This window comes from Cornus florida, unplaced genomic scaffold, assembly GCF_030987335.1.
Source record: "Cornus florida cultivar Cherokee Brave unplaced genomic scaffold, ASM3098733v1 CherokeeBrave_3.0.0_Hap2_Chr05, whole genome shotgun sequence".
NCBI classification, from domain to species: Eukaryota; Viridiplantae; Streptophyta; class Magnoliopsida; order Cornales; family Cornaceae; genus Cornus; species Cornus florida.
In genome coordinates, this window is record NW_026775575.1 from 62,943,067 (window position 1) to 62,962,596 (window position 19,530).

The 19,530-nt window shown below is 34.2% G+C and overlaps 1 pseudogene; it reads left to right on the forward strand.

Moving 5' to 3' along the window:
• Positions 1-19,061, forward strand: part of LOC132306631 (chloroplast envelope quinone oxidoreductase homolog) — a 31,096-nt pseudogene extending 12,035 nt beyond the window's left edge.
• Positions 19,062-19,530: the final 469 nt, after the last annotated feature.

The following is a 19,530-nucleotide window of genomic DNA, read 5'->3' on the forward strand; positions in this document are numbered from 1 at the left end:
AGCAATATTTTCGTTGCTGAAGATGTTGAATCCTTGTTTACCACCAGAAGTATAATCAATAGTGGTATTGCCGCTGAACTGTTCAAGAATCCTTTTTGAAAAGATTAAGAACTTTGAAGTTTTGTAGACTTCTTCTTTCTTCAGCTTCTGGAGTTTAGCGAACTGACTGAGCTGTTCATTCGTAAACTGGACTTCTTCCCCAATAACACTACTGAGTTTAATGTTAGAGGTTTCATCTTCTTGATGAGAAGTAAACTGCATCATACAGACTTCTTCATCGCTATTACTGGATTCTGAGGATTGACTAGAAATTTCATAAAGAATATCATCAGAATCGGAGAGGTCGCGGCCATAAACGACTTCTGCGTTTAGGCGTTTGATCATTTTGGATGCACTTTTACCTTTATTAGGGCAATTGGGTGCAATATGACCAGGTTCATTACAAATGTTGCTTTTGCAATCCTTTTTTTATCTCAAGAGTCTTTTTTCCCTTTCGTTTGCTTTTGCTAGAAGGAGAAGATGTTGGTTTAACATACTTCTTTGATTTTTGAATTGGCTTGTTACCCTTTTTTCCATTTGCGATATTTGAAGCATTTCTTCCTAATGGAATGCCGGGCAGGGGCAGATTTGCTAGGTGCGCATCCAACCTTCCAGGTTTCTTGGAGAATCTTGTCACAACAACGCTGTCCAGCTGGAGTGTTGCTGATTTGATTCTTTACTTGCTTTTTGGCTTCGGTTTCTAAACATTTATTGTTAAGAAGACAATAAATGAAATTGATACGAAAACCAAGGTTGTCGGTTCGTTTGATTCGTACTAAAAAGTCACGATAGCCTTTGATGGCTAACTCATCCCGGGGAAGTTTATGAAAAAATTGGGGTAACCAATGTTCCATAGCATTTGGGGGAAGATGCCGAAAGTATTTGCTAAATATCTTGACGTATTCGGGAAAACGGCAAATATCGCATAATTCAATTTTAGAAAGAGCAAAATTAGCATCATCAGAAAGAAGTACTTCACCGGTATGTCCAACGAGTTCTTCGTTAAGGATCTAAACAAAGCCACGTAGAATATCTGGTATCTCGTGAAAGTTGTTAAGGAGGTCTCCTTTTTGGATTTTGCCTTGGGCTATTTGATCCCACTGGCGAAGCCAATCAAGGGCATCACCTTATAGGGTTGCTGCAATGTAATCGAGAAAGCGATCTTTCCCCAATGAGCTTTCTGGTTATTTACCAGAATAGCTAAGGATTGTGCCTATTCATCTATAGCTTTTAGATGATTTTTGTAGGGGACATTAGTAAGATCAAGTTAAGTACCATTTTGTGAAATAGGATACTTACTAAGGTCATCCTTTCGGGTAAAGGTAGGAAAGGTCATATAATCGTAATTATAGGATGTAGCAAATGCAGCAGGTTATTTTTCTACAGTTTTAGGTTGCCAAAAAATTGTTTGGAAGACCAGGGTTATAGAAGTCGTTTACCTCTATTGGCTCCTGTAAATGTGAAAACATTTTTTGGGAGACTTTACCCACATGATAGAAGACTGTTTGGGCTTCTATAAGTGTGTCATAAGCCTTGAAGCACGAGCCAAGAAATGATCACAACTGTTTGTGGCAGTCGTTCCAATTTGAATAGATTCCTGGTTGGTGACTAGCAAAAACCACAAACCATTTGTTAGGTTGTGATGAAGTTGGTTTATTGATCGTTTTTTTGGTGATTGTGATCCAACCTTCTTTATCAAGCGGATTTTTGCCTTGATCACTCATCTGTGTACAAAGAAATATCTAGGTTAGATACTTCATTGTAATTTCTACTTAGAAAATCTGCAAGAAAATTATTAGTGCCTTTAATATGTTCAATGGAAAAAGAATACTGGGTAATAACATTATACCATTTTAGTTTCAGCACGACTACTCGAGAACCATCTGGATGGGACAAGTTACTTCCTCCACAAACATCCAACATTCAGTCCTCTGATCTACTACTTCCACAAAGAAGGTTTACATGGGCAGAAAAAGGAAAAGCTACCATTGATGCACCTTTCCTTCCAAGGAGTCTGCACTATTTTTTCATTTCCAACACGAAAAAGATGAAATCCTTATCGCCCCTTCTTAAGGGAAAAAGCGAAAGTATACCTATGTCAACGGCATACTTGACTTCAAAGTCTATAAACCATACAGTTTTTGTGTTCTTATCGATACCGGAGCAACTACCAGTTGTTGTCGCTATAACGCCATACCCGTAGAAAAATGGCGACAAATGCGCAGACTCTTCATCACCAATTTGACGATGTTCCATGCTAAATATTCAGAACATCATATTGATTCTTCTAAAGAATTTAATTTAGAACTTAAATAAAATTAAAAAAATTAAAAAGTAAGATTTATTGGTAGTAAACAAAATTTAAATGACTAATATATCTTCCAACAAAAAAAAAAAAAAAAAAAGTACTCTATAGGACTTTGCGGTAAGTTTACCAAAGTAGATTTTTATTATTATTATTATTATGATTATTATTATTATTATTTTCAACAAAGTAGAATTCACAACGTATTTTATTTTTATTTTTTCTTGACAATTGGAATTTACGAGATAATTCAATAGTTGCACAGACTCTCACCCTAAGTCACATAAAGTGGGAGCGAAAGCGAATTCGAGAGCGGGACCATAAGAGCGGCAAAATTAAATTATAAATGGTGAGATTTGAGCTAGAGCGCGCGCGAAGTGTGAGAGCGAAAGTATGCTCGAAACATGAGACTGACATCCATTGAAAAGAATTGTGTGACTTAGCTCCTACCAAGATACTACCACGTAATCTTATCATCTTGAAAGGTCAAACTCAACGGATAAAAAAAAGCTACTGAATTATTATTATTATTATATTTTTTTTTTTCGAAGAAAATATAATGAGAAATAATATCCATATACTTTATTATATAAGCAGAGAGTCCCGATGGAGACAAATATGGAACGAACCTTCCCATCCTTTCCCTCCATGCCCACTATATCACACCTTTTCCCTATGCTGTAGTGTAAGGTGGTGGTGATACTTCAAAGAAAGGGTTTTTGGCTTCCACGGTTTCCTCCGTATTATTGAGGTAAAATACATTTCCTCCGTAAAAGTAAATTTGTCTTTCCATATTATGTGTATGTATATATAATTTTATAAATATGCATATATATATATGTTTGAATGGTAAAGTAAACACATAAACACCCTCTTGCCCACGCTGGCTCGAATCCCTCTTCCGTAAAGTTAATTTGTCTTTCCATATTTGTGTGTATATATATTTGAATGGGAAAGTAAACACATAATAGGGAGGTTCTATTAATAGGTCCTTTGAGAGGATTTGATAGGTCGTTTGAGCTAGTAGGCTCCCACCATTGTAGGTTTGGAGAGAATTTGATATACTTGGTCGTATCTGTACATGTATTTATAGGTTGAGATTTTAACGGGTATGTAGGAAAAAAGTGTGGTAGTTATTTAATGGTGTATCTAGATACAATTTTGCAGTGACTGGCCAGAAATTTATTTGAAGGGGGCGGTTAATATTGGTCTTTCTCATTTGATTTGCGTTTCTCTACTGTGTTGTTTCTTACTTTGATTGTGTGGTTGATTGAGTGAAAGTAAAATTTTGTAATTGGTTAACCAATAAAGCTAAGATACAAGAGACGAAAAGGCACCAATTCACCCCTCTAGTTCTACCACCACATTTCCATGCTACTAGGATATCTGCAGTAAAAAGACACTGTTTTCCAGTTTCCCACAAGGGTATAGGTGCATAAATTATACTGGACATAATGAGGTATTGAGGTGCATAATTTATACTGGACATAATGAGTAAGGAAATTTGCTATTTCTGTTCTAAATTTCAACGCCATTTAGACTCTGTAAATATTTTCTTCAGAAAAGATTTTTCTTTTTAAGAATAAATATTTTTATTTTTTTTTATTTTTTTTAGTATTTGGTAAAGGTCTAAGTTAAAGTTGAGTTCGAATCCATCGTAAAATACTTGTCCAAAATTAATGGGTAAGTTAGTTTTGTTAGGTCTTAATATTTTTTTTCGTAAATATTTTAAGGCAACTAAATACCATAAAATAAAATTTTATTTTTTAAAAAATATTTTACATCCAAATAAAAGGAACCTTAATTTATGTATTTGTCATCCTCGGAGAACGGGAGAGAAAAGACAAGTTTATGTTCTAATCCATATTATTTTCAGTTTGACTTTCTTACTCTGATTTCTCTGCACCATACCTCAAAACCCTTTTTGTTCAATTGAATATACTAAATGTTTGTTAGAAATTTTTTCAGCTTTATAAATTTCTCAATGATGAATTTCAAGCATACAAACACTGTAACCCTGAGTACACACAATATGTTTTTGAAGCTCGAAAATCAACCCCATTTGTTCAGAACCCCGTTATATCAATTTTTCTAGAAGGTAAAACAGAAGAGGGCATGAATGGAATTCTTTAGTTGACAACTTGAGTAAATTTTGAAATTTTAGAACTTAAATCTGGTCAGAGTATGTCTTTACACAGTCTTGATCTCACAATTCTCACCAATATGGGGTGCTGCGAGGGGTTGTAATTGTTATAGACCAAAGGCATTTTTTGCAAGAAGTGACTGCTCTAGTTTGAGCCCCCCATGCACGTTTTCATTCTTGACAACACCTTTTACCATTGCTTCAAGCAACGGCCCTTGCAGGATCATCATCATCCTTGCTATTATCCCGTACAAACGGATCAGTCATATGGATTCTCTTTTTCCACTTTTTTATATCATACGTCGTATCTTCTAGTGCATTTAATATATTGAAATCATTTCTTTATCACTTCATTGCATTTTAGTTTTGGTCGACCTATTTGTCAGTTGCCCTCTATGTAAATCAATCTTCCTCTTCTCACGTCTTGCAGGATATGATTGCACATTTATAATTTATGAAGCATCTGAATGCTCCCTGAAGTAAGACAGCAGGGATCAACTTATTTTAATGAGTTTGGTCCTACCTTAACTTCTGAATTCCATGTTGCAGCATGTTGAAGTTCCTGTTCCTGCCCCCAATTTAGATGAGGTTTTGCTGAAACTAGAAGCAGCAAGCTTAAATCCAGTGGATTGGAAAATTCAAGATGGCTTGTTACGACCTATTTTTCCCCGCAAATTTCCATACATACCAGGTACATTGAATGCACTTGCAGCCTATATCAACAATATATCTTTCTTATGTCACCTTTCTCATCAGCAAGATTTTATTTTCTCATTTTGATCTTTCATTTAACAATTTGAACCACTGAATCGGTATCCTTGTTCTTTTGGTTTTTTCACAACTACAACCTGAATAAAGTTCTTAAATACCTTACATGTGTCTCCCAAGAGCATATATATATTGCTATATAAATGCCAATTTTTATTTTTTTTTACATTTTATAAAAATAAATTGATTTATTTAATCTAAATTATGACTCTTGGAAAATTTCTAAAAATTACACCTAAGACATAATTTGCTGGGCTCTAAAAAGTAAACAAGTCCCTCATAAACTTATAAATCTTATTCAGGATATGTATAGCGAGATGTTGACTAGAGTTCGTCTACATGTGGAGAAACTGGGGATTTCTCCATAAAAGTAGGACTACATCGAGGATCCGTGCTAAGTCCATACCTATTTACAATAGTGTTATATGAAATAACGAAATATATCCAAGAAAACATTCCATGGTGCTTGTTATTTGCGGATGACATTGTTTTAATAGATATGTCGAAAGAAGCTTTAGCAACAAAGTTAGAAATATGGAGAAAAGCTTTAGAAGCAAAAGGTCTAAAAATTAGTAAAACTAAAACAGAGGTGTATGAGATGTAATTTTGATAAAGCAACAGAAGAAGACAATATAAATATTAAAATTCAAGACCAAATATAGTTACTCAAAATAACTGTTTTTGCTATTTAAGGTCAATATTACAAAAAGATGGGAGAGATGGATGGTGATGTAGGAAATAGGATTGGAACAGGGTGGAAAAAATGGAGGCAAGCTAATTGCATCCTATGTTATAAACGAATCTCAGATAAATGAAAAGAAAATTCTATAGGACTGTTGTATGGAGCAGAGTGTTAGGCGATGAAAAAGAAACAAGAACAACGTGCTCATGTTGCGGAAATGAGGATGCCAAGATGGATAATAAGAGTAAGTAGAAGAGATAGGATTAGCAGAGAACAAGTGAGGGGTAAGTTAGGAGTAGCTCCTATTAGTGATAAAATTAGAGAAAGTAGGCTTAGGTGGTATGGTCATATACAGCGTAGAACAGAAGATGCACCAGTTAAGAGGCCAGAGAAGGGTGGTTTTCCTAGCTAGAAGGTAGAAGGTAAGCAACAAAAAGGCCAACCAAAGCTTACATGGGATGAAGTAATTAAAAAATATTTTAAAAAAGTAAATATTGTAAGAGACGTGGTTGACATGCAATAGGAAAGAATAGAAAATGAGGATTCATGTGGCCAACTCCACTCGTATGAGACAAAGATAGGGATGATGATGATGTGCGTTGCAGGTGAATTGTTACTAGTGTATATATGCGTGTGTGTTTTTTTTTTTTAAGGTAAATGGTAAGCTTTAATAAATAAAAAGAAGAATGTACAGGAGTCCAAGTAGGACAATACAAGTCCAGGCTAAAGACAACAAAGGTTGTCTCCTAGAGTAGTAAAGTAAAAGCAATCTAAGCCAAAAACTGATCCAATCAATACAACATCAGACAAATACCAATGCAACAACCTGTCAAGCTACCAAGTGCTTCTATTAAGTAATCTCAATAGGCTATAGTTCCCTTCATCAATTCCAGTAGCAGTGTGGTATGCTGGAGGCCAAATCTTTGTTGAACAAGTGAGGGATAACAGTAATGTTACAGCTGCTGTCTTAGGAACCATGATTGTCCATTGGCATAAGAACATCCTTGAATGAAAAGCTACTGGAGTGCTTCAAGGGAGCCAATCTTCCTCATTTCTGCACTAGACTTTAATTTAAGAGATGTAAACCTTGCTCTTATACAGTCCTTGATGCGATGGATGATGTGGTGGGCATGAAGATGATTTGTTCCTGAATGCTCTTGCATTTCTCTCATGCCATATGAAGTAAATGACACATGAGAGAAGCAACTTGTGTGTGATGAAGTGGTTCTGTCTCCAGGTTGTTGAGCACCATGAAATTAGGTCCCTCCAGTTGGTAGGGTTGATGTAGATCCCTGCAGCATGCTGGATAGTGGTTGTAGCTCTGCCCCAGCAAGTTTTGGAAGTGGTTGAGGAACTCATTTTGTAGCTCAGGACCCTGCAGAGCCTCTCCATTTTGGCCCTCAATTGTGACAATTTTCCTTTTGTTAACTTTCGAGGAGAAACACTTCATGAAGTATTAGCATGCTGTTAGTATCTATATGAATACTTTACATGTATGATGTTATTTATATATTTACATGGTTTTTTTTTTTTTTTTAACTGCTTTAACTGTCCATGTGTGTGTGTGTGTGTGTGTGTTTTGTGGGTACATAAAAATATAGATGATATTTAATGTATTTTATTTAATATTTAAAGGTGTTTTGATATTTAGTGATAGCCTATGTATTAGATTTTAAGGCATTGTCAGTATTTCAAGTTTACTTTTAGTCCAATGGATTTTATTGAATATAACTGCAACTTTCTGTTTTTTTCAATTCACTTTATATTTTATTTTGAATTACAAAAGTTTAATGCAGACTAAAATCTGTATTGTATCAAATATTTACTTATTTGTTTTTATTTTAAAGTCACTTTATTACTTAATTTTTTATGCAAAAATATTAATGTAGACTAATTTGAGTACGATAAATTATTATGTATAATACACCTGTATTTTTAGTTTAATGATATTCTTATACTGATGCATTTTTAAATAATTAGAACATAAAATTCAAAACTCATAAAAGTGAAAGGAAAAAAACAAAACATAATATTTAGCAAAAAAAGAAAAAAGAAAAAAAGAAATCTGCAATATAAACATTATCATATATGATTCATATGTTCTATTAACGTATGTCACTTAATCCGTCCACATGCGTCCAGTGCCTTTCAAATGATCAAGGACTAATGGTTTTAATGTAGACTAATTTGATATACAAAATAGAGTAGTAGAAAGATTATGGTTTTAGAGTTTAGATTGTAAAATAAAAAATAAAAAATTTGTTTCCCTGAAGTTCAGTGGATCAAGGACTCATGTCAGTCGGTCCACATACGTCCAGTGCCTTTCAATTGATATGTCGATTGATCGAAGTGCCTAAGTCATGTATACTCAGAAAATTTCAGAATAAGCAGTTTCCAGAAACACTTATATGCAATTGAATTAGGATTTTTCCAGATCAAAACATTAAATTATGAAACCCCAATGTATTTGTATTAAGTTAAAAGTATTAATCTTGCAATTTTAGGGAAGTATTTGCAGGTTATGTTTTTGGGGTTAATGATTATTTTTTGGTTGAAAAAGTTACTGATGTGGCAGGAGAGGTGGAGTCAAGAATTTTAAACCTGGTGACAAAGTTTTAGCCATGCTTGGCCATGTTGTAAGTATAATGCATCCTCCTCGTTCGTTTTTTATTTTTCTTTTTTTACCTTCCTTCTAGTGTGTACTTGCGCCATTGGTGAGGCCATGAAGGTGAACTTCCAATTAAAAAAAAAAAAGGCTTCACATGATTTCAAATTGTTTTGTGGAAATATCATATTGCGGTGGTTTGGAGCTTATCATTGAATGGTTGCCATGTTTCAAGAGAAATTAAGGCACTCCAAGAAATTAAGGCTCACCTCATGGAGAGGCGGTTTTGAATGGCTTCAAGCTTTAAAAAAATTATCAGTGTTCTCATTTGGCTTATGCCCTAGGAGCCTCTGAATTACTAATACATTATATTTCATTTCATGCATACATATCATATAACATGTCTAAGATAAGTAGAAATAAAACTGAATATGTGACATGTTATTTTAATAAATTTAGAAATACAAATAGGGATGTAATGAATATTGAGGATCAAGAGGTACAAAAAAAGTATAAGATTTTCGTTATTTAGGCTAAATTATTTATAATGAAGGAAAAATCGGAGACTGTTGTTAATCACATAATCAGGGCAAGATGAGTTAAACAGAGGAGTCCTTGCAGTACATGTATCCTATTTGCATACATTCTTCACAGGTGGTTTCAAATCCATAGGAAAATGGCAAATGTTGTTGGGATTTATATGCCCTGGCATAACAAATTCCTATTTGGATTATAGTAACATATATTCCTGACGTTTCTGAAATATTTATACTTTATACAATTTGTGAATTCAATGTATTATGTTTCGATTCACTATGAAATTGATAGTGTCCATTTGATTACAAGAGATATTTATATATGTATGTGATGGCAATCAATACATGTATATAAATAGTAATCATAAATTATTCATAGTCGGTAATTATGGATGGACTCATAATTAATTTATACTTGAACTGGATCCGCGTTAGGTTGAGATATATTGTTAGAGCCGTCGTATGCAATTGCTCCCTATCACCGTCATGGCATTTGATTCTTCAGCATGATAAAAGTATAAACTATTTTATTAATTAATAATTACTTTGATTTGTTCGGCGGATTCTTCGGGATCCTTAGACCGACACTTTGGATAGTTATGTAATTAATAGTTAGAGGGTTATATTTTCAATATTTGCATCATTGCTACTTGTATTTATTTTGTATTGATTATGCTTGATCACAAAATAAATTCGAAGGCCTTCGTGTGTTTTTAGACAAAATGATTTATTATATATTTATTTATTTAAATTATTATTTTTGTCAAACAAATGTTTTATTGTGATCGAGTCAGAAATAATCAAAGGTACCAAAATAAATATATTAATTAAGTAGTCGAATTGATGGCTTTATTTATCCAATAACTAATTATGCATAGAGAGGTCAAAGTGTAATATTGACTTAGAGATTATTTATTATTTAATTGGAGTTCAATTAATTTCTTTTAGTGGAGTAGAAATTAATTTATGAATTAATTGAATTAGGTTCATGAACCGGGCCAATTATTAATTCATTGTAGCCAATAAAATAATAGGCCCAGTGGATTCTCACTCATAGCCTAACTTGATATTGGAATCATATTAGATTTGAGACATGTAAATTAGAGATTGAGAAGGATTTGTTGTTTCCTTTTCTTTATCTTTATGTTGCCTACAAATATACATGGTCTATGTATATTTGAATGATGATTTTTATGAGAAGGAAAAAGGAATATATTTTCTCTCTCTAGAAAATTAGGGTTTATGTTCTCATCTAATGGAGGCTCCCACAAGCCTAGTTTTCCAAGGTCATTCATGGAGGCTTATGAGTAATTCCTAAAGGTAAAACAATTACCAAGAAGATGGAGATCCAAGAAAAGGTATCTTGCTAAGGGATTTACAATAAGTGAGAACATTCACTTTAGAGGAAAGAATTAAAGGTTTACTCAGACCTTTGATGTAAGTATTCAATCTATTAATTGAATGATACATCATATTTTATTTTTGTATAAAACTTGTCTCTATGTGATGAATCAAAATCTATGAATCAAAATCTCTCAAAAAGTTTTAAAACTTGCATATTTCCCAACAGTGGTATCAGAGCATGGTTTGATTCATTACTAGAGATCATGTTTTTATCAAAATCATCATCATGGATCCAAATTATATATATATATATATATATATATATATATATATATATTGATGTATGATTTAATATATTGATACATGATGATGTATGTATAATTGTGAATGGATGATGATGTGTGTTTGGGCCATGGATGAAGCTTATAGGTTCGTTGAATGTAATTTTATCTTTGGATGAATGTAATTAAGGCTTTGATTTAGCCGTTTGAAAATTCAATAATGTAATTTAATTTTTTCCATTGTATTTCAAATTGTAAGTATTTATTAAAGTCGTGTAATCTTCATCAAAGGATATCATGAAGCTTCAAGAAGGCCCACGAGGGTTAAATTAGGCTTCAGGAATTTTCTGGGATTTTTTAGAAATTTTTCAGAATTTTTCTGGAATTTTTAGAGCCTAAATTTAATTTTTCTGTTTTTTTTTTTATTGTTTTCGATTGCTTTTCGGCGACTTTTAGGCGACCGGAGCGCCGCCAGCAGCGACTGCAGTGCTGGAAAGATCAAGGAGAATCCAGTGCGGCGAGGTACACCTTAGTACCGTGCGCATGGATCCACAACGGTTGGATTGGAGAGAGGAATCAGGTGCAGCGCACCTTCCATGCAACTGGCGCGTGTTCCACAAGCGCCAGGTAGGCTGCTTGCTGGCGCATGAGGAGCACACGCCAGGCCAAGCAAGAATCTTCCACGCCCGCGTGTAGGCGCGTGGAAGCACATTCATGCGCATGCCACGCACTGCAGCGCCTTTCTGGCGCGTATGAGCGCGTGGAAGCGCATGGGTGCGCGTGGAGGCGTGTGGGTGCGCGTGCCACGCGCTTCTGGACCTCCGAGGCCCGTGCCAACGCGTGCAGTGTCGTTCGGTCACATCCAAAACGTTGTTTTGCTTCTCCTAGCGCGATCAAGCTCCCTATAGGTGTATACAAGCCGTTGATGGTTGTCAGTACAACTAGAATAGTATTTAAATGTTAAAAGCTGATTCCATTAGCCATTTAATTTGCTTTATCAGTTGTTTATTTATTTATGTGATGCATAGAATAGATAATTGTTAATTAATTATTATTCATGCATTAGATCCATGATATTTTATCTAAATGACTTGATTTATATTAATTAAATTATGAAAATTAATTGGATTTGATTACTAATTAATTAGATGGCACTTATTGGGAAACGAAAAATTATTTTTGTAAATTATTTTTAAAGTGTGCCTCAAATTAAATATTAGTGAATCATTTAAAGTCCAAATATTTTCTAAATTTAATTGGATCAAAATTAAGACGTTTTGCACGCATTATATCATGTAAATGAATAAATAAATAAACCCTAATTATGAATGATTAAAAATTGAGTAGGAGCGAGGATTTTTATACATTACCCCATGGCCTTCGTTATTAAAACCATTGTAATTAGATCTTCAAAAATAAGGCCCCACGCATGATTTGAAGAGTCTTAATATTACAAGAATGGTTGTCTCATGAAAATAATAATATTAAATGTTCATTGTATTTAGATCTTTAAAAATAAGGCCCTACGCATGATTTAAAGAGTCTAGATTATAATGACAATATATTTAATGTTTTATTTTTCATTAGAGCTTTAATAACATTATACATTCAATCTAAAATCAATAGTGTTAACTCCCCAACGGAGTGGTCTATACTAGGTGATTTTCAAAAGGCTAAACATAAATCGGGAATCATTTCATATAGATAGACAAGGCATTGTCTTAAGAGATATGGAGATGATGGGATTTGCCCGCCAATAACAATAATGAACTTCGCCAACCGAATAAGTTATTGGCGTATTGGTATCCGATTTTTCATGCAGTGGTTAAGGGACCCACATACTATTTTAATGGAAGTGCTCGCCTAATAGCAAATGAATCTCAACAATAGTAATAATGAACTCCTCCAACAGAATAAGTTATTGACATATTGATTGATTGATTTATTATGCTACAGAGTTGAGGAACCCGCATTAATTAAAAGGGATTGTTTACCAATAATGATAATGATTTCTTATTCTATTTGAGATTTATTATATTATGTGGTTAACAAACTCATTTTAATTTTAAATATGCATGATAGTATTAATAATTCACCTTGCGTATTGTATGAATGCATTTATATTCAGATTTATTATGTCTAATCCATGTTATCTGCCTGCTAACATATTCAATGTATGTGGACCTCATTTATAATGACAAGAAAAGGAACTTAGATATTTTATTCACAACGTAAGGGTACAAAATGTATTTAATACTCCTATACCTAATTCCTTTACTTTAAGATACTTAATGAGATGTTTTAGTGAGATTAGATAGGGCGTATGCCTACGTACTATGTCAGACTTGAACATCATCAAGATAGCCTAAGGAACTCCAGTATGAAATTGTATTTTGAAAATGATTGTTTATTATTTAAAAATTAGCTGGAGATCAATAGGGTTGACTTGGGTGGTAAGTTTCAAGTTAACATGATTATTGCCTTGTTACCAAACTGGCTCGGTTCTTTCAGAGTAAACTAAATAAGGAATCAGTTTGAGTTCACACTCGTTGATATTCTTATAGAATTGGTAACAGATGAAGGGATAATCAAAAGTATAGGCATTCCTATCAATCTAACCTAGTCTATACCATCTTCTTCTAGGCCCAAGTGGAAGGGCAAAGCAAAGAAGAAGGATGATAATAGGACTAGGCTAGCACAAAACATAAGTATCCAAATAGTTAAAGGGAATAAGGCAGTGTATGTTGAGGGCGAATGAAATTATTTCTTTTGCCGCTGACTAAGACACTAAAGGACAAACTGTCTAAGCAATGACGTGGCATAGGAAAATATATATTTAATCATTGAGCCATGTTATGTGGTTGTATCTATTAATTCCTGATGAATAGATTCTGGACCCACCAAACATGTTTGCAATTCATTGCAAGAATTTCAGGAATTCAGAACCCTCGATGATACGGAATATATTTGTACTTGACCTGACGTCAAGGTTATAGCTAAGTCAGTGGGAGCATTACATCTGAAATTAGAGAGTATGAGCATATTAGTATTAGAGAATTATCTTTATGCACAGAGGTTAGACGCTATCTAATTTTTGTTTCACTTGTGGTTTATAAAAACTGGATCGTTATTTTGTAAAACTGGTTTTATAAAATTGAATAGTTATGCGATTGCTTCTGGTGCATTGAAAGATGGTTAATATACCATAATCATAAACTCTTAAGATTTGCAGGATGTAGAAACTAATGTTGCATCTTCTAGATTGAATGTTAAGAGAAAAATTGTTATTCCTGACTCATTGTATTTTTAGTGTCTATTATTGGGTTGTAATCAATCAAAATGAGATTCAAAGATTGGTCAAAGAAGGTTTATAACCTAGTGAGTCAGAGGAGCCTAAACCAACTTGTGAATCTTTTATTGAAGGATAGAAAACCCTAAGGGCTTAATCAGCCAAATGAAATAGACATAAAGAACAATTGGAATCAGTACACACAAACACGTGTGGTCTTATGAACATCCAAGCAAGATTACTCAAGTTTTGGATAAATTTATCTGATGCGACAAGAGTCTTAAACTTTTGGTATATTCTGAAAGTGTCAAGACTGATATAGAGCACAGATTAGGTAAACTTATCAAAACACTTCGATCTGATTGTGGATATGAGTATTTCTTGGGATAGTGCAAAGACTATATAGTCAATGAGGGTGTTGTGTACCAGTTTTCCGCAATTGATGCTCAATTGATTAAGGTGTCAAATAGGAATAACAGAATTCCACTTAACATGGTTAGATCTATGAACAATTATGCTACATTATCTCTTTCATTTAAGAGTTTAGTGTTAATGATATCGATGCGCATTATGAACTGCATTATATCTTAGTCTGTCTTAAGGATACCGTTTGAGCTGTGTTTTTTACTAACTATTAGTTTGAATCACATGCACATATGGGGTAGTCTTGCACATGTGCGTTTGATATAGACGAATAAGTTGGAAGCAGATCATAGGCATGCTAGATTTGATAGCTACTCTAAAGTCACTAGGATGGATTATTTTATGATCTCAAAGATAAAAGTTGATTATTTACACTCACTATTTATCTATAGGAGAATCATATTATGAATCACATACCTAGTAGCATAATGTTAGAGAATATGATATGAGTACCAGATGTACCACATGTGAACACACTTATTATAGAGATTGAGAATAATATATGAATTCTCTATTGATGCATCAGCATCATCAAATACACAGATTTCTGCATCGGTACATTGTTGTAGTGGGAGGATTATCATCCAATCCGACAGAATCATGTTTTTAGGTGAGACCGTTATGGACATTCCTGTTAAACATGAGTTAGACCCAGTAAGCTACACGGAAGCGTGAACCGATATGGATACAGATCGTTTTGGCAAGTTGCTATGAAATCAGAGTTAGAATCTGTGTATTTTAATAAAATCTTAGATCTTGTAGAACTTTCTAGTAGGGTGATACCTATGGAAGGCAAGTTAATCTACAAAAGGATACCAGAAGATTTCTTAGTAATTAAATCATGAGTGTATAAGGGAGTGTCATTATTTTTCCTAATTCTATATATTGATGACATCCTACTCATTTATAATGACGTGGAAGTTTTGTCATCAATAAAAAGGTAGTTGTTCAATTACTTTTAAATGAATGATTTTCAAGATGTAAGCTATATTCTTAGGATCAAGCTTTTGCAAGATCAGGTTAAAAGGAAAATAGGCTTATCTTAATAATCCTACATTGATAAAGTTTTGAGCAGGTTGGTATGCATAACTCAAAGAATGAGTTCTTGCTTTATTGATATGGATTGCTCTCTCTAGTAAGTAGTTTTCTAAGACTAGTAGAGGAGATTGAGTAAATGAAACTGGAACTATATGCTTTGGCATATGGGAGTCTCATATATGCCATGGTCTATACCAAATAAGACATCCGCTACATAGTAGGGATAGTCAAAAGATATCAATCCTATCCTAGACTTGATAACTGGTCTGTTATGAAAAATATCATTAAGTACCTGAGAGGACCAAGGATATCATACTCATTTATAGATATGATGATATGGTCCTAATCAGGTGTGTTAGTTCTGATTTTCAATCAAAAGTAGATACTATGAGGTTCATGACTTAGTGTATGTTCACTTAATGGAAGGGAAATCAGTTGGTAGATTGTTAAGTAGATTTCAACTGCTGACTCAAACCTACAAGTGGAATATATTGCAGCCTTAAAGGCGGCAAATGAAGCCTATTGGTTTGATCTCACTGATTTAGAGGTTGTGGAGTATACTAGCCTACCTATTGAACTATGTTGTGATAATAGTGCAGAAGTAGTCCAAACCAATGACCCAAGGTTCCATAAAGGAACAAGATACACTGAGAGGAAGTATCATGTTCTACATGATATTGTCTGGCAAGAAAATGTATTCATGGCTAGAACATTGCATTGGAACACAACTTTGTTGATCCATTAACAGAGGTGTCATCGATCAATAGTTTTGATCATCATCTGGATAACATTGGAGTTAGTTGTAATTTGAATTGGCTATGAGGGCAAGTGGGAGCTATTGGGATTTATATGCCCTGGCATAGCAAATTCCCATTTAGATTATAGTGACATATGTTCCTGACGTTTCTGAAATATTTATGCTTTATACAATTGGTGAATTCAATGTATTATGTTTCGATTCACTATAGAATTAATAGTGTCCATTTGATTATAAGAGATATTTATATATGTATGTGATGGCAATCAATACATGTATATAAATAGTAATCATAAATTGTTCATAGTCGGTAATTATGGATGGACTCATAATTAATTAAGACTTGAACTGGATCCGCGTTAGGTTGAGATATATTGCGAGAGCCGTCGTATGCAATTGCTCCCTTTCACCGTCATACCATTTGACTCTTAAGCATGAGAAAAGTATAAACTCTTTTATTAATTAATAATTACTTTGATTTGTTCGGCGGATTCTTCGATATCCTTAGACCGACACTTTGGGTAGTTATGTAATTAATAGTTAGAGGGTTATATTTTCAATATTTGCATCATTCCTACTTGTATTTATTTTATATTGATTATGGTTGATCACAAAGTAAATTCGAAGGCCTTCGTGTGTTTTTAGACAAAATGATTTATTATATATTTATTTATTTAAATTATTATTTTTGTCAAACAAATGTTTTATTGTGATCGAGTCAGAAATAATCAAAGGTACCAAAATAAATATATTAATTAAGTAGTCGGATTGATGGCTTTATTTATCCGATAACTAATTATGCATAGAGGAGTCAAAGTGTAATATTGACTTAGAGGTTATTTATTATTTAATTGGAGTTCAATTAATTTCTTTTAATGGAGTAGAAATTAATTTATGAATTAATTGAATTGGGTCCATGGACCGGGCCAATTATTAATTCATTGTAGCCAACAAAATAATAAGCTCAATAGATTCTCACTCATAGCCCAACTTGATATTGGAATCATATTAGATTTGAGACATGTGAATTAGAGATTAAGAAGGATTTGTTGTTTACTTTTCTTTATCTTTATGTTGCCTATAAATATACATGGTCTATGTATATTTGAATGATGATTTTTATAAGAAGAAAGAAGGAATATATTTTCTCTCTCTAGAAAATTAAGGTTTATGTTCTCATCTAATGAAGGCTCCCACAAGCCTAATTTTTCAAGGTCATTCATGGAGGCTTATGAGTGATTCCTAAAGGCAAAACAATTATCAAGAAGATGGAGATCCAAGAAAAGGCATCTTGCTAAGGGATCTACAATAAGTGAGAACATTCACTTTAGATGAAAGAATTAAAGGTTTACTCAGACCTTTGATGTAAGTATTCAATCTATTAATTGAATGATACATCATATTTTATTTTTGTATAAAACTTGTCTCCATGTGATGAATCAAGATCTATGAATCAAAATCCCTTAAAAAGTTTTAAAACTTGCACGTTTCCCAACAAATGTAGCGATCAATTCTCATGTTTTTCCTTCCCTTGAAGCCAAATTCTCTGCCTCCTAGTTCGAAACTCTCACCTTGCCTTGTTACACCAAAGCACAACATGACCCTCCAAAGTAATCTACATGTCATAGCAGAGGAAAAAGACAAAAGCATGAGTTGAGAAAATCCGATCAACATCCAGTTGGATGATTTTATCAGTTGAAGAATAGTTTAAAAAAAAAAAAAAAAAAAAAAAAAAAAAAAAGAAAGAAGAAAAGGTGTTCTGAATTCCAAAACCCGGTAATGGGTTGTTTGGTAGCCTCACAAATCATATCTCAAATCTGTTTGCTATGTCCATATTTGTTTATTATGGTTCTTGATCATTATGGGATTGAATGACAGGGTGGGGGCGGACTAGCTGAGTTTGCAGTGGCCAAGGAAAGTCTGACTGTTTGTAGGCCCCCAGAAGTATCAGCCACTGAAGGTGTGGGCTTACCCATAGCCGGTCTTACAGCTCACCAGGCTGTCACTCAATCAGCAGGGATCAAGCTTGATGGTAGCGGCCTGCGAACAAATATTCTAATTACGGCTGCCTCCGGTGGTGTGGGTCATTATGCAGTTCAACTGGCAAAGCTTGGCAACATGCACGTCACAGCCACATGTGGAGCGCGCAACATGGATTTGGTGAAGAGCTTAGGGGCTGATGAGGTCCTCGACTACAAAACTCCGGGTGGGGAAGCTTTGAAGAGCCCGTCAGGCCAGAAATATGATGCAGTTATCCACTGCGCAATGGGCATTCCTTGGTCTACTTTCGAGCCTAATTTAAGCACAAATGGGAAGGTAATAGATATCACTCCCGGCATCAGTACCGTGCTGACTTTTGCCTTCAAGAAACTCACCTTATCTAAAAAGCAGCTGGTGCCACTACATCTAATACGCAAATGTGAAAACCTGGATTGTCTTGTTAAGTTGGTGAAGGAAGGGAAGCTTAAGACGGTGATCGATTCAAAATATCCTCTGAGCAGGGCTGAAAATGCTTGGGCTAAGAGCATTGACAGTCATGCTACCGGGAAAATCATCGTGGAGCCTTAAATTATTGTACGTTGAATTACACATTTAGTAATAATGTACTTGAATGATAGGGTATGCGGGTGAACCATGTACCAAAACAGAAGCTGCTCTCCAAACCTTTTCATGTGCAGCAGTCTCTTTCCATGCTTTACTCTATTTCCCTTCCATCTCCACAGTACCGAACAATCCAGTCGTTTGTTGACTCTTATTCAACTCAGGGATCAAGTTCTTCGGTGTGTACTTGTGTATATTCAACAACCCTTGTATTTCTTGATTAAGATAGTAGAATTCATCTCTTAAATTTAGTGGCATCTTATAATTTATTTCTGACAAGTTTGTTTGGGCTATGGTTAATTGACCGCAAGACAGGAAGTAATGCACTATGCAAGACTGCATTTACACAAGCTGCTGAAATATTCTTGTTTGAGAGTTTCGAGTTTCGAGACTCGGGTTTAATTGGTGTGGATGCTCATACTAATATAGGTCTTGGTGTGGGTAGTTGTTGGGCACAGCGGAAAAGAAAGAAAGGAAAAATAATAATTCAAACCACAACACAAGATATATATGTGGTTACATCCAAAATCAGGGTTACATCCACGGATGAAAAGAGATTCACTATATATGTAGAGATATTACAATTGTAGAGAATTTCAACACCGGATCATACACACAAACTCTTCCCGAGTTCTCCGTGTACTCCATGAGACTCCCTCTCGCCATCAGTATTCACTCTACCAAACCCGTAACTCACCCCTACCAGCATCGTACTCTTT